We start from the raw sequence: 15,000 nt of genomic DNA, 5'->3' as shown, positions 1-15,000 counted from the left end.
CAGAAGATTAATAGCCAGTCTTCACTATTTTAATTCTCACATAAGTTTCTGAAGCTGTATAAAACCACTAAGTAGAAAGCAGAATGAAAATGAAAACGTGTCATGGTACTGAAGGGATTAATCTTCTGACCTCCATAGAGCCTTCCTAATGTTAATTAAATCGTACTCAAATCTCAAGGTAGAAATGTGTCCCAGTATTGAAAGGATTAAACTATCACTAGAATCACGAGTCACTCTTTAGAAGCGTACAGTTTCCACTAAAACCTGTTAAACTATCACTAGAACCATGAAAACACTCTTTAAACTCCAAATAACATCCACTGGAGTCTGTTAACCTGTCACTAGAGACTTAATACTCAAGATAAGACTCGACACATTTGAGAAAACAACCTCGTGTTTATCAAAAAGAAATAATACAGTGAAAGTAATGGAGGACGAGAGAAAGAGGGTGATAATATAGGGTAGAAAGTATAGTTAGATGATAAGAGAAGGGAGGAAAAGCATAGGTGATAAAGATGCAGGGAGTAGGAAGGATGACAGCAGGAAAGGAAGGAATATGAAGGAAAAAGTCATCTGATAGGGAAAGAAGCAGTGGAGAGAGAGAGAGAGAGAGAGAGAGAGAGAGAGAGAGAGAGAGAGAGAGAGAGAGAGAGAGAGAGAGACAGATACAAAATTAAGTATATCAGAGTGAATATAAATTAAGAAGTAGACTTAATGAAAAGAATAATGATAATAAAAAAATAGAAAAAGATACTGGGTGAATGGAAGACGAGATGAGGAAAGGGGAAGAGAGGGAGGGACAGACCACCACCGCCACCACCACCACTACCACCACCACCACCACCACCACCACCGCCAGCATCACCTGTCGGGCAGTTGTAACTCAGCAGGGGCAGAGATGAGAGCTATTAGAGTCGGCAGGAGGGCAGCGCGATGCAACAATTACCCGCGGAGCACCTGAGGGAGTGAGAGGGTGAGGGAGGAGAGGGAGAGGGAGAGGGAGAGGGAGAGGGAGTGAGAGAAAGCAGTCTTGAGGTGTTTGTCTCCTAGCAGTCCCTCGAGTCATCGTTGCAATTGATGTTGTTGTGGTGTTGAGGTATTTCCAGCATTTAACACCACCCGGGCGGAATCTGTATGAGTTAGCACTGTGTTGAGAGCAGTGGTGCGGCGACGGCCAGCAATGCACGTGGTATTTAGCGCCTCGCAGGGCATTTACGGGGTGTCAAACACTCTCCCCGCAGTGTTCTTGATTGTCTCGAGTATTTGTACTTATTACGTGACGCTATTCGAGGCATTTTATGGGATATTCTTACGGTACACGAGCTGCGGGATGCGCCATGCAGCGAACAGATCCAATACTCGGAGTGTGCCACGTGAAGGCTGTCACTTGAGGGCACAGCATCACGGTGGCGCCGCACACACTGGTGCTCTCACTCACTGCCTGGTCTAAATGTTCCTGCCTTGCTCTGAGTCATGCAGCAAGTTGATGTACTCTTCTTATACTTTGTTTTTATTACTCTTTGCGAGAATCAGGATCTTGAAAAAAAACGAACAGCCATTATCTCTTCTCTAACAGTACTAATTAATGTAATCCCTCCACCTGAAGAAACTAGTGAGAATTTATAGTAACGTCAGAATGAGTAACATTCTAAACATGTTGATTGTTACACTAACGATCGTTAAAAGATAGAAAAAATAAAAGAAAGAACGAAAAACACTTCCATCTGTAGCATTTAGAGTATTTAGCAAAAAAGAAAACCTTTCTCAGTATTTACTTCATCTTGAGAATCAACAAGAATTTCTCTAGTCACCCGCAACATTGATAACCATGAAAGATATTAAAGGATTCACTTTTTTGTCGTTAGTGGAGGTTTCATGCCAGAACACTTTCTTGCTTTGCCTTTAGAATAAACAACATTTTCTAAACGTAACTTTCACCGTTGATACTAAAAAAAAAAAGTTGCATTCCCTCTCTAGAAATATTTTTGCACTTACACCAAAAAGACTTCCTATACATTTACTCTACTTAGAGAATCAGCAAACAAGCATCCAAGATCATATACAGCGCTGTTCAGGTAAGCAGTCAGGAAAACGGCCAAGCTTAGATTATTGCTATTATTATTTTTGCCTTCATTCCTTACTTTTTTTTTACGGTGGAGAGGAGAATACATTGTGGCGAGTGGTAAATATAGATCCAGGCAGCCTCACGTGGCACCGTTGGATAATTTGCAATAAGATAAATCGTTCGTTCGTAAAATGTGGGGATTTTTAACCACCTTCTTTACGCGGGTGCAAAAAAGAAAGGAGGATAAATGAAGGCAGCTGAAGAATACCTCACAATAATTAAGCGTAAGATGAAAAAAAAAAGATAAAAAAAAAACGTTGCAGACAGGAGGGAGAAGATGAAGATAAAAGTAAAAGGGAACGAAAATATTAGAATGTTAAGATGCAAAATGTGAGAGTGTGATGAACGTAAACAAGACGGGTGCGTAAAAACTATATAATGGAGTAAGTGAAAGCATTAGAAAATCATACGTTTGTTAGGATAACGGAAGACTGATGAACATAAATAATAGAATAATGAAAAGCTTATGATGAGTAATGAGAGAGAGAGAGAGAGAGAGAGAGAGAGAGAGAGAGAGAGAGAGAGAGAGAGAGAGAGAGAGAGAGAGAGAGAGAGAGAGAGAGAGAGAGAGAGAGAGAGAGAGAGAGAGAAAAACAGAAGCTCTGATATACACCATGACAAGAAGACCAACACACACACACACACACACACACACACACACACACACACACACACACACACACACACACACACACACACACACACAGACACCGTAACAACCAGCAATTCACATTAATAACTGCAATAAACAGCAATAAAACTATAATAAGAACCTTCACACCGGCGCCAGCAAACACAGCAATCAGGAACCACAGCACGAACCGCAGCATCTCTTCCTTCCCTTCCTTTCCTCTCGTCTCAACACCGCACAGCATCATAACCACAGAACCACCACAGCAACTCACCCACAGCAGCTCACCCACAGCATACCAAACCATCGATGCTCTCCCACTCACCACAGCATATGAAAAGCATCCACCACTATTCCACAGCATGTTAGCCTCACCACCATCACAACCACCACCACCATCACCACATCCTCTAAACGAAACCACATATCCAGCTACTGATACATCCACTTAGCTGCCACGCCTCCACCACCACCACCACCTCCACCTCCACGCTGCCAGCCCCAACCAGCCCCTCCCAGACACCACACACGCACGTATATCATAGTCAGGATTCCAAAACACAACTATGAGGGCTACTTTCGCTGCCAGAAGGACGTAAGCCTCGCCAAGCAAAAACACAAAAATCGCAAGCAATTTTAACGGAGAAGCTGAAGAGGTCGTGCCCTGGAAACGCCTCCTCCTCCTCCTCCTCCTCCTCCTCCTCCTCCTCCTCCTCCTTCTCGTCCTCCTCCTCCTCCTTTTCCTCAAGCAATGCCCCACCTTAATTCTCATCTTCATCTCCTTTTCTTCTCTCTCTCTCTCTCTCTCTCTCTCTCTCTCTCTCTCTCTCTCTCTCTCTCTCTCTCATACACACCATCCTTTCCCCCACTTCTTCCTCCCTCCCTCTCATCACACCCATCTCCATCACTACTCCCCATTCCCCATTCCCCCTCCTCCTCCCCCCTTCAATAACCCGTCATCCGCCGCCCTCACCCGTCACTCCGCGCCCATCAAAGGCCATAAAACAAAGGCCAGAAAAAAAAGCAAAAAAGCAAGGGAGTGAGAGAAAAAGAGCGAGAGAAAGAGAGCGCGCGAGTGAGAGAGAGAGAGAGAGAGAGAGAGAGAGAGAGAGAGAGAGAGAGAGAGAGAGAGAGAGAGAGAGAGAGAGAGAAACACAAACACCAGCAACGCGAAAAAAGAACATGGAGACTGGAAGGTAGTAAAGCAGGATTCACACCCCCCACTCTCCCTCCAGCCGCCACGACACACACACACACACACACACACACACACACACACACACACACACACACACACACACACACACACACACACACAAGGTGGCTGCTTCTGTGTGCGTCTTGTCCACCCATGTATTTTCCAAACCCGTTACCTCACGTCCCGACTCGTCTAGAGAGAGAGAGAGAGAGAGAGAGAGAGAGAGAGAGAGAGAGAGAGAGAGAGAGAGATGTAACAGATACGAAGAAAAAGAAAGAAGTGAAGGATAAAAAAAGAAGAAAAACACGAATGCATAAACTGAAAAACAGAAATGGATAGCAAAATCATAATCGTTCGCAAAAAAAATCAATCCATAACATACAAAACAATCTTGAAGCATCACAAAGATAAGAAATTTTTTGCTATACATGTACGTAAAAGTTTATTCGAGCGCCTCTCTCTCTCTCTCTCTCTCTCCCAGTAAGGGCAGAATGTAAGAGTCGTGCTTGAGGTCTGGCGTGGCTTGAAATCCGTGGCGGGGTGTGGACAGCCGGCCCTGCGTCATGACTTGGTCTACTGCTGCTGCTGCTGCTGCTGCTCCCGCTACTGCTTCGCTTCCATTAAGCCTCAAGGGCCGCACGACGCTACTGTTCCGTGTTGCTGCTGTTGTTGTTGGTGCTGTTTTTTGGTGCTGTTGTTGATTCTGTTGGTATTGTTATTGGTGCTGTTGTTACTGCTGTTTTTAGTGCTGTTACCTCATTGTGCAGCTGGTTTTTATTATTCCCCAGTGTGTTTAGGTTATTCTCACCCAACGACGGTCTGAATTAACAGCCCGTCTAGTCTGTGATGTAATTAGTATTCTAGTCTGCTTTGTGCCTTTTTTTCAGTTTCTCTCTCTCTCTTCTTTCTCTCTCACTTTTTTTCTATTCCTGATCTGATGGTTAAAAGATATTCATGTCCTGGATTCTTTGCCTTTTGTTTTATATACTACCACTACTACTACTACTACTACTACTACTACTACTGCTGCTGCTGCTGCTGCTGCTGCTGCTACTACTACTACTACTACTACTACTACTACTATTGCTACTACTACTACTACTACTACTGCTACTACTACTACTACTACTACTACTACTACTACTACTACTACTACTACTACTACTACTATTACTACTACTACAACTACTACTATTATCATCATTGTCCCTCCTATATTCAACGTATTATAACAAAATAGCCAGTTTCTCTCCTTTTCAACAGTAGCTTTGTGAAAACTTGATTTAAAGGACTTCTTATTTCTCCTCCTCCTCCTCCTCCTCCTCTTCTTCTTCTTCTTCTTCTTCTTCTTCTTCTTCTTCTTCTTCTTCTTCTTCTTCTTCTTCTTCTTCTTCTTCTTCTTCTTCTTCCTCCTCCTCCTCCTCTTCCTCCTCCTCCTCCTCCTCCTCCTCCTCCTTCTTCGCACTCAATTCTTTTTCTTTCAGAGGTCATACAAGCATGATCGTTTTTCCTCTTCTCTCTGCAGAAATAGGAACAGGAGGAGGAGGAGGAGGAGGAGGAGGAGGAGGAGGAGGAAGTTTATTCATGATACCGTAAACATCATCAAAGAAATCACTAACAATTCCTTCTACTACTACTACTACTACTACTACTACTGCTACTACTACTACTACTACTACTACTACTACTACTACTACTACTACTGGTGATGTAAGAGGTGGTTATCGTTTCATTGATGTTTTAATGTGGTGGTGGGTGGTGGTGGGAGCGATGGTGAGGGAGGGGGTGGTTGTGGTGGTGGTGGTGGTGATAGTGGTAGGGTTAATGAGAGTGTGGATGATGGTGGCAGTATTGTTAGTGGTGATGGCAGTGGTGGTGTCAGTGGTGGGAGGAGTGGAGGTGGTGGAGGTGGTTGTGGTGGTTGTGGTAGCAATAGGAAGTGGAGTAAAAAGAACAGTGGTGGTGGTAGTGGTGGTGGTGATGATAGTAATAGAGAATGGAGTAGAAGGAGGAGTGGTGGTGGTAGTGGTGGTGGCGGTGGTATCGGTGGTGGTGGTGGTGGTGGTGGCGTCGGCGATGGTGGTGGTGTGGTTTGGCTTATTGCTTACTCACGCGCGACACTTGTACAAGCAAAAACCAGAGACACCTCTCTCTCTCTCTCTCTCTCTCTCTCTCTCTCTCTCTCTCTCTCTCTCTCTCTCTCTCTCTCTCTCTCTCGCAGTGCAGAGATAGAGGTGACGTGACCTATTCGGCTCTTGACTGTGTGGTAAGGCTGCCATCATTAGAGCTTGTGAGAGAGAGAGTGAGTGAAAGAGAGAGAGAGAGAGAGAGAGAGAGAGAGAGAGAGAGAGAGAGAGAGAGAGAGAGAGAGAGAGGCTTTAATTTCAACAACAACAATAACTACTCCTATTACAGGTGCTGCCACTACTACTACTACTACTACTACTACTACTACTACTACTACTACTCCATAAAAATAAACAAAATAGAGAAAATAAAAGATAAAATAAAACGCAAACAAACGAAACTCGCTGTCACTGTCTCTTACGAAGTCACAACAGCAACACAATATTTCGCCACACACACACACACACACACACACACACACACACACACACACACACACACACACACACACACACACACACACACACACACACACACACACACACACACACACACACACGGCCTGACCTCACCCCCTCGCGTATACATTCTCCTCTACACCTTTCCCCCTCAAAAGTGGTGCGTTCTAACAGCACAGTGTGGATCAGAGACTTTCAGTTCCTCTGTTGCGCACATACACAAGGACGCCACATCAACACATGACGAGACACACATAGGAACACTGGAAAATAAGGGAAGCTGCAACAAGTGGAAGCTTTCTCGACGTGGCCCTCTACACAATTTTCCTATCTCTCATCGTGTCCTGTGATATGTTCATTGTCACATATTTATTTGCTTTTATATAGTGCAGTTACGTAGAAAATTAATGCGGTGTTGTGCGAATTGTTTTAGTTAACCCTTAAACTCTCGTGTCTCCTTAGAACATGTTGAATCACAGAACATTTCAACGAAACTAGATATATTTAGACCTCTTTATTTGCTAGACACCACACACAGTTATCTAAAGATTTAATGTAGTTCTGTACAAATTGTCTCAGTTAAGTCTCAAACTCTCTTGTCTCTTTAGAACATATTGAATTACTAACCATTTCAACTAACTTGCAAAATTAGATACATTTCGACCGATTTATTTGCTAGACACCACACACAGTTATCTAAAGATTTAATGTAGCATTGTACGAATTGTCTTAATTAACACTCAAACTCTCCTCTTTGGAACTTGTTGATTTATGGTTTATTTCAGCTCCAAATCATATGAAAGCGTACAATTTTAGACATATCATTTAGCTAAACACCACACACAGGTCACTGATTCTAAGACAACACTAGTGAAGCCTCTTAAAACCATGTAATCTTCCCGTGAAACAAGAGCATAAGACACTAACAATATTAGTACTATAGACAATTCCAGTCACACACAATCCACTAATCGTATCCTTATTTTCACTTGCTTCTTTCTAGTGTTGTGAATAAAAGACAGATAATATCCCCCCCGTTTTCTACTTTCTGTTCGATTTATTAGCTGGAAAATTCGCTCGACTTTGCGACATCACTTCTTGCGACAACCGTACAAGTAGTTAGGTTCGTTTACCCGAGTTATTGGAACGTTTTCGTGATGTGAGAGACGGATTGGGGCGATACTTAACGGGAGAGGGAGAGATAGATGAATTGACGGAGGGAACGTGCTAGGGAGGAGAAAGACGAGGAAGAGAGAGAGAGAGAGAGAGAGAGAGTCGTGGTGGTTTATAATGTGTGTGTGTGTGTGTGTGTGTGTGTGTGTGTGTGTGTGTGTGGGAACATAGTGGGTAACCGCACTGAGACGTGTGCGTGTGTGTGTGTGTGTGTGTGTGTGTGTGTGTGTGTGTGTGTGTGTGTGTGTGTGTGTGTGTGTGTGTGTGTGTGTGTGTGTGTAAGAATAACTCCTTACATTTAAAACATCAGAACGTCACTAAGAGAGGTAGATAGATAGATAGATAGATAGATAGATAGATAGAGAGAGAGAGAGAGAGAGAGAGAGAGAGAGAGAGAGAGAGAGAGAGAGAGAGAGAGAATACGTGATAGCAGTATATCACAAAGACAACATAAATAAAAGTAAAACGCGCTCGCACACACACACACACACACACACACACACACACACACACACACACACACACACACACACACACACACACACACACACACACACACACACACACACACACACACACACACACACACACACACACACACACACACTTATCTTTATTTAATTTCAGGCAGTTACCATTTTCATTTTCTCTGCTCCTTTTTCCATTGATTCATGAAATTCCCATCCTCCTCCTCCTCCTCCTCCTCCTCCTCCTCCTCCTCCTCCTCCTCCTCCTCCTCCTCCTCCTCTTCCTCCTCCTCCTCCTTCCCAACTCCCCACCCCACTCATCCATGACACACATTCCGAAGCCTCAATAATATACATCTTTTTGTCTCATAATAACACGGTGACCTAATTACTGAGCCTGTCATTGCCTCCACAGACTCCCCCAGACTCTGTAATGACGGTATTGAATGTGTCTCTATCTGGCTAATCGTAAGTGTCCATCTTCAGAATAACGTGCCTGTATTTTCTCCCGTTTTCTTATTTTTTTTCTCTCTTCACTTCATTATTTTTTTTCTTTTAGTCTATCGGTGTTTAAATGTTTCCGATTTCACGTGCAATTGTTCGTCTTTAGAGTAACGTGCCTTTATTCTCTGCCGTTTTCTTTTTCTTTTATCCGTTCACTTAATTTTTTCTTTTCTTTTTTGTCTTTCTGTGTTTAAATGTTTCCGATTTCAAGTGCTCCTGTTTGACTAATTGTAAGTGTTCGTTTTCAGAGTAACTTTCTTTTATTTCCAGCCTTTTTCTTCCACTTATTTTTTTCATTTATTTATTTATTATTTATTTTTTTTTTTTTTTTGCCTTTCTGTACTTAAATGTTTTCGATTTCACGTTCTTCTGTTTGACTAATTGTAAGTGTTTGTTTTCAGAGTACCTTGCCTATATTTTCTGCCATTTCTTTAATTTTTTCCCCTTCACTTATTTCTTTTTCTTTTTGTCTATCTGTGTTTGAATGTTTCCTACTTCACGTGTCTCTCTATGACTAATTGCAGATGTTTGTCTTCAGATTAATTTGTCTTCATTTTTTTTCTTTTCTTCCATTTCTATTTTTTCTCTCTTTGTATTTCGGTGTATTTTCGGTGTTTCGGTGTTCTACTTCACCTTCTGTGTTCTTAACCTATTTTTTCTGGTGAGGTTCTTTGGTCTCAGAAATGAAGCAAACGTAAAATATAGCTTAATGTCATGGTATCATATTAATAATTCCGGGTCCTTATTTTAAGAAACTTTGTTGTATCATCTACATTATTTATAAAAGCCACAGTGATGGTTCAGTGAGTTCTTTTGGGTGTATTTTCCCATTGATGAAGCAGAATCGTTGGTAATTACCCCTAGAGTCACGAAAATACCCTTGAAAGCCCCCAAAATTCTCACTGGAGCTGTTAAATGATCACTATAATCATAAAATTAGACACTCTTGAAAACTTCTACTGAAGTCTGGTGAGCTATTTCTAATATATGAAAACTGCCTTGAAATCCTGAAATCTGTCGAACTATCACTCATGAAAACACTCTAGAGATCCACATACACTTTCAATAAATCCTTATGAACAATCATCATTATCGCAAAAACATCATTGCAAACTGTCAAAATTCTTCTCTAAAGTTAATCAAATGTAATCGTAATGTTGAAACGTTTGGTTATACGGCACTAAAAACATTCTTGAGATCCATCGCTTTTTAACTTCATCTGAATATAACTGTTCCTCATTCATCATATCTCACTGCAACAAGCATTAAGCACCCTTACTGGCAACACTAACCCGTACACACTTCGGAACCCTTACAAGCCCTTAGAAGAAGCAGTAAGACAGTAGTACTCGTACCTTGTGTAACCATTGATTTATCTTCCCTTGTTTCACCTCATGTCCTCCTTATGTAAGTCTCGATATCCTTTCCAGATCCATTAGAAAATATTTAAATCGCCTTAGAAACCTCCCTGGAATCCTTGAAGATTAGTAAACACAATTAGAAACATTGATTACAATACGGGCTTACTTAATGTTATAAAATAGTGTGTGATGGCTCTGAATAGTCTCGAAATATGCTTCTAGAGAGTTCGAATATCAAGTATCTTTTAGTACCTGTGGTTTTACTTTCCCGCAGTGAAGTAATGGTTGCAATACACTCGCTAAGTAGTTGTCTGATGTGTAAGGAGATTTAAGTGTTGGTTCCGATAAGTCTGCATATGTTTGCCCAGCCGCCACGCCACAGCCTCGCCGAGCACCACAGGATCAGAGTCACCCGGTACACACACACACACACACACACACACACACACACATACTCTCACCCTCGCGTGTTCCTTGAGTGTTTATGATTGAAAGTCACACCTGTGCTCGCCTAACCCAGAACATTTACCGTGGAATAGCGAAGGAAAGAAGCAAAAAAGTAAGAAATAAAAAGGAAGACTCACCAAATATACTAAAACATACTGAGAAGAAACCCAACAACAGAAAAAAGATAAAAGACAAAAAAAAAAAAAAAAGGGAAGAGGCGAGCAGAAAAAAAAAAAACCGCTAAAAAAAAGAGAGAAAACGGACGTCCCTATGATTTCGTCCCATAACGCTCGCCAGCAAAACCCTTGGTCCGGCGCGCTTGATTTCGACGGCGAGAGACTTACGAGGGTGGGAGGTAGCGGGGTATCGCATTACGTCGTCGCAGTGGCTATTTCCCCTGATGGATGCCGCCCTTCGCTTCCCTTCACATCTCCGCCCTTGTCGCCCGCTGCAGTAAGGGTCCCGGCCTGGCTTGCGACTCTACGCCCTTTCTCGGCTCTACACTACTCTAACTCTGCTCTACACGGCTACTCCTCCTCCCTCCTCCTCCTCCTCCTCCTCCTCCTCCTCCTCCTGGTGTTGGTGGTCATGCCGCGAGACGAAGCACGGGTTTATCTGCTAGTGTGTGTGTGTGTGTGTGTGTGTGTGTGTGTGTGTGTGTGTGTTATAGGATGGCACCTCTGAAGGGCATCCTCATCCTCCTCATCCTCAGGGACTTGCTGGCTGACTAACTCGTGTGGCGGAATGGGAAAGGATCTGGTGTTGTTATGTGGTGTCTCGTAGGGGGATTGAAATGGCTATGAGGTGCGCATGTGTGGTGTTATGTGGGATTAGGGTGTGTGCGTGTGTGTTTGTGTGTGTGTGTGTGTGTGTGTGTGTGTGTGTGTGTGTGTGTGTGTGTGTTGAGGGTAAGGACACATAACGATTATTTTTTTAAGGAAAAACTAAGATAGAGAAAAAGAAAACCACATATACAGAGACTCATTGAACAAACAAATGCAAAACACGCTTACCAACTAAAAAACCAACTAAAAAAAAAAAGGAGCAGTAATATAAGGTAAATAAGAACAAATCATAAGTCACGACAAATTAGAAGCAAAAAAAAAAAAAAAATCCAACAAAAACGAAAGAAAGAAGCCACAAGTGAAAATTTAAACACATTATGCCAACAAAAATGAAACTCTTACCTTGGATTACCCCAAATGGACACCACTTCACCTTATATAGACCGAGGGGCCAGAGACTTTCCACCCTACGTTACCCTAAATGATTCCAACCTCTCCCTATATTATCTCAGGCAGACTAGAATTTTACCCTAGATTAGAAAGTAGGGTGTATTCTTCTCCCTTAAAGATAGGGTACAATTTGCCCCTTAAGGATGAGAATGTAAGGATGTGTACTTTTTTTTACTCCATGGGGGAAAAAAAAACTAATTAATATACAGGACGGTGGTGAAGGTTACGAAAAACTGAATAAAAATAGAAAAAAAAACAGGAGATCTTATTTTGTCCCTTCTTATTGATGAGAGATATAATGGAGGAGAAAAAAGAAGGACAGTGGGGAAGAGGAAGAGGAGGAAGAGAAGGAGGAAGAAGAAGAGGAGGAGGAGGAGGAAAAACAAAGAGTAGCAGATATGTTGGTTCAGTGGGTGGTTATTTGTAGGAAGATGAGCAAGAGGAGGAGGAGAACGAGGAGGAGGAGAAGGAGGTGGTGGAGGAAAAGGAAGAGTTTAAGATCCATAAATAGTGAATTAAAGGAAAGGATTATGTGAAGACTGAGAAGATGAGCAAATACTAGACAAGGAGGAGGAGGAGGAGGAGGAGAACGAGGAGGAGGAAGAAGAGGAGGAGAAGGTGGTGGAGGTACTGGGTTAAGAACAGGAAGCAATAACGTAGGTGTAAGAGCAAGCGTAAAAAAAAAAAAAAAAAAAAAAGAGGAATTAGGAAGCGTGGGAGGAAAACTTTAAAGAGGAAAGAGGAAAAGAAAAAGAGGACGAACAGAAGTAGGATAAAGGATGATAACAAGAAAATAAGAGAGAAGGAGAGAGAAAAAAATTAAAATGGAGACGAAAAAAGAGGTTGAGAGAGAGAGAGAGAGAGAGAGAGAGAGAGAGAGAGAGAGAGAGAGAGAGAGAGAGAGAGCCTGTAATGATGAAAGAGAAAGGACGTAAATCTCTCGCAAAGGGGAATACCAATAGGAACACTAATAAAAGAGAAACAACACGTGAATTACGACTCCGCCCAGGACAGGTGTGTGGGAACAGGTGTGGAGGAGGAGAAGGAGGAGGAAGAGGAGGAGGAGGAGACACGTGACCACAGCAAACAGGAAGAGGTAGATCGATGAGGGAGAGGTTCATTTGCATATAATGATAGAGAAGACCTGCTACTAGTGTTGACGCAAAGGGGAAGAGGCTGCTTCTCCTCCTCCTCCTCCTCTCCTCCTCCTCCTCCTCCTCCTCCTCTTCCTTCTCTTCCTTCTCTTTAACCTCTGCCCCTCTCCTCCATCCTTACGCTTCTCTCCCCATCTTCTATATTCTCAAAAACATTTCTCCACATTTTGCCTTTTCTATCTCTCCCTCCTCTTCCTCCTCCTCCTCCAAGTTTTCCTCTCCTCCACTTCCTCACTCATCCACGTCTCTGTCCTCCTCCCGTCTTCTTTATCCCTTCCCAAATCCCTCCCAAACCACCTTCTCCTTTCCTTACTCCTCTTCCTCCTCCTCCTTCAGTTTTTATTTCTTGTTTCCTATCTGTACCTCTCTCTCTCTCTCTCTCTCTCTCTCTCTCTCTCTCTCTCTCTCTCTCTCTCTCTCTCTCTCTCTCTCTCTCTCTGATTTGTATAATATGCACATACTAGAGAGAAAAATAGAAAAATATGACAATCTAATATTAAAAGACGAGACATTATGAACGTAATCCAATTCAGTAAAATAGATAAATATGAATAAGTAAACACACACACACACACACACACACACACACACACACACACACACACACACACACAAGGAACGAGACAGAAATGCATATATGTACACCAAGAAGTGAGAGAAAACGAATTAGAATAAGTCACAGAAATGAAGTAAATGAACACCATCAAGTGGACTTATAAGAGCGAGAAAGCGTAGCGTGGCGTGACACGATGGAGTGGAAATAGAAGCAAATAAACCCAGTGATGCATAAATGATAAGCAAATAAGACAATTACCGAAACTGAAATGAAGAAAGCTGGGAAAATTAACACGCTAAGAAGGTATTGAGGGAAAAACAAACAAGAAAGTGGATTAGAAAAGTTAATTCAGAGGGACAGTAAACAATAAAAGTCAATCTGAAGGTGTGATTATTACCTGCTTAATTAGGACTGTGGGAAAGAAAGTTATGATGATATTCTCTATTTTTGGTGTGTACAGGTGATACTTACCTGAGCCAGTGATGACGTGACAACACAGGTTAATGACGACCGCTCACCTGATGAAGTAAAGAAAATGGCAAGGTTAATGTAAAGTATACGTAAAGGTTTATTCTCTCTCTCTCTCTCTCTCTCTCTCTCTCTCTCTCTCTCTCTCTCTTTAACATAAACTGATGTGCACATGTGATTCCTTCTTCCTCCTTTCACACACACACACACACACACACACACACACACGCAAACACACTCACTCACGATTTGCTTTTGTGCTTTTTTTTGCCTTCTTCCTCCTCCTCCTCCTCCTCCTCTTTCTTCTTCTCCTCCTCCTCCTCCTCCTCTTCCTCCTCCTCCTCCACGTGCTTGTTTGGTGCACGCAATGACACTCTTAATGAATTTTTACTTTCATGCTTGCGAGTTGTGTCCCCTCTACCCTTTTCCCTCCCCTCCCTTTCTCCTTCCCTCCCCTTCTTTTTCTTCTATAATGGAGGGGAGAGAAGAGGTTAAGAGAGAAAGAGAGAGAGAGAGGGGAGGTGGAGAGAGAATAGAGGAGAGGGGGAGAGAAAAATATGAGGTGGAAAGAGGAATGAAGGAATATTTATGTTAGTCTCCCTCTCTCTCTCTCTCTCTCTCTCTCTCTCTCTCTCTCTCTCTCTCTCTCTCTCTCTCTTGGAAGCACCACCCCGTAAACACCTAATGAATATAATAACTTTACCTGCCTTACTAATTCATCATGTAAATTTGTCTCCCTCCCCATCATAAGCCAAGTGCTGTGTACATCACCTGGTGCACCGTCTCTCCCTGCACCACTTACCTTACCTGTCTGTCTCCCTACCTGTCTGACCTGTCTCACCTTATTCTCCTCCACATCCTTCTTTTTTTTGTCCCTTATTGTCCCGCTTCTCTTCGTTGTTATCCGTGTTTTTTTTTCTCATTTTTTGTTGTTGTTGGTTCATTGAGGGTTTGAGTGAGTGAGTGAATGAATGGACTGACTGACTAACTGACTGATTGATTGATTGACTGATTGCTTGACTGACTGACTGATTTATTGACTGAGTAAATCACTGACTGACTAATTGACTCTCTCTCTCTCTCTCTCTCTCTCTCT

General features: G+C 42.5%; 1 protein-coding gene across 3 annotated transcripts in view; it reads right to left on the bottom strand.

Moving 5' to 3' along the window:
- The window catches only part of LOC123503098 (LIM/homeobox protein Lhx1-like), a 138,166-nt gene that overhangs the window by 95,055 nt on the left and 28,111 nt on the right, over positions 1-15,000 (bottom strand). For all 3 annotated transcript variants that reach the window (XM_045252524.1, XM_045252522.1, XM_045252523.1), the window contains one exon: positions 13,908-13,954. The gene's annotated coding sequence lies outside the window, so the exon portion shown is untranslated. Of the gene's footprint in view, positions 1-13,907; positions 13,955-15,000 lie in introns of those variants that run through there.

This window comes from Portunus trituberculatus, chromosome 13, assembly GCF_017591435.1.
Source record: "Portunus trituberculatus isolate SZX2019 chromosome 13, ASM1759143v1, whole genome shotgun sequence".
NCBI classification, from domain to species: Eukaryota; Metazoa; Arthropoda; class Malacostraca; order Decapoda; family Portunidae; genus Portunus; species Portunus trituberculatus.
Note: the sequence above shows the minus strand (reverse complement) of the source record. Positions and strands in the feature narration are given on the sequence as shown.